This window comes from Dromiciops gliroides, chromosome 1, assembly GCF_019393635.1.
Source record: "Dromiciops gliroides isolate mDroGli1 chromosome 1, mDroGli1.pri, whole genome shotgun sequence".
Lineage (NCBI taxonomy): Eukaryota > Metazoa > Chordata > Mammalia > Microbiotheria > Microbiotheriidae > Dromiciops > Dromiciops gliroides.
In genome coordinates this window covers 59,488,403-59,490,049 of record NC_057861.1, presented here as the reverse complement: position 1 = coordinate 59,490,049, position 1,647 = coordinate 59,488,403, and the positions used below count along the sequence as shown (strand labels likewise).

The 1,647-nt window shown below is 42.3% G+C and overlaps 1 non-coding gene across 1 annotated transcript; it reads left to right on the top strand.

Moving 5' to 3' along the window:
- The first annotated feature begins 1,110 nt into the window (after positions 1-1,110).
- Positions 1,111-1,217, top strand: LOC122737453. The gene has a single exon (XR_006354287.1). It is a non-coding gene; the product is annotated as a U6 spliceosomal RNA (small nuclear RNA).
- Positions 1,218-1,647: the final 430 nt, after the last annotated feature.

Below are 1,647 nucleotides of genomic sequence, written 5' to 3'. Positions count from 1 at the left end.
ATGGCACAACATAGCGGGAAAAAAACAAGGTACAAAGCGGGGTGAATGGGGAGGGATCCCAGGGTGAGGGCATGATGAAGTCTTGTAGCAAGAATGCGAAATGATGGGGTGAATACCCTGGGACCCTCCTTAAGATCTCTGATGTCCCCCCTCTACCCTCTCCAATTAGAGGCAGAAAGGGGCAGGAGGTACTGGGGAGGTGTGCATTTCAGATTTGATGTTATCTTGCAAGATGCTGCATTACTGGAGATCATGTGTTTCAGGAGAGAAATCAGGAAAATAATGAAGTGAATGCCCTGGACACCTTCTTTAAATGATGGAAGAACTGGGAGGAGCTCTCTAATATCCACCTTCCACCCTCTCCAATCAGAGAGATGCACTGGGAGTACAGGTCATGGGAGTTGAAGAAGTTGATGAACTTGGAAGCTAGGGTTCTTGAACGGACATCAACTTGTATATTAAAGTCCCGAAGCATGATGGCAGGGTTTGGGTCAAAGAAAAAGATATTGTGTCGAGTGATAAGAGACAGAGGGGGAGAACCACCCTCTAGTCAAAATACTACAACCAAACAAGATTTCACATGCTCTTTGTGAGGAAGGTAGGCATTAACAAACATTTCCCCAATTTCATATAGATAACTGAACCCCAGAGCAGGTAATTGACTTGCCCAAAGTCACCCAATAAATCAGTGACAGAGCTGAGAATGGAAGGGTCTCGATTGGCCTTGAGTCTTCCTTATGTTCTAGTACAAAGCTTCTTAAACTATGGTTATAAATCCCATGTAGGATCTCATAACTGAATGTGGGGGAGGGGTGGCGAAAAATTGTCAACAGTAAAAGGCTATGTATACCTATTTTATATATCTATATGCCTAGGGTCAAATAAAAATTTCTTAGGTGAAAAGGGATCAGGAGTGGAAAAAGGTTAAGAAGCCCTGGTCTAGGGACAGCTAGATGGCACAGTGGATAGAGCACCGGCCCTGGAGTCAGGAGGACCTGAGTTCAAATCCAGCCTCAGACACTTAATACTTACTAGCTGTGTGACCCTGGACAAGTCACTTAACCCCAATTGCCTCACCAAAAAAAAAAAAAAAAAAGAAGCCCTGGTCTAGTGCTTGCTTCAGCAGCACATATACTAAAATTAGAACAATACAGAGAAGATTAGCATGGCCCCTGCGCAAGGATGACATGCAAATTTGTGAAACGTTCCATATTTTTAGAAAAATGTGAAATTAGAAATCTTATAAAAACATATGTTGAGGGGCAACTAGGTGGCGCAGTGGATAGAGCACCGACTCTGGAGCCAGGAGGACCTGAGTTCAGGTCCAGCCTCAGACACTTAACACTTACTGGCTGTGTGACCCTGGGCAAGTCACTTAACCCCAATTGCCTCACTAAAAAACAAAACAAAAAAAAAAAAAACATATGTTGAAAACTATCTCTAAATGTAAGTGGAAAATAATAAAATATTTATATGGGAAAAAAAAAGCCCTGATCTAGTCTAACCTTGGGATCATTCACTGCTGCTGCAGAAGGGTAAGAATTATAGACCCCCTGGTTTTTTTGGTTGGGTTTTTTAAACACTATGGTTAAAAAAGAGAAAAGCAGTTTTCCAAGAAGATATTTTCATCGAAGTTGGAAATCTGGG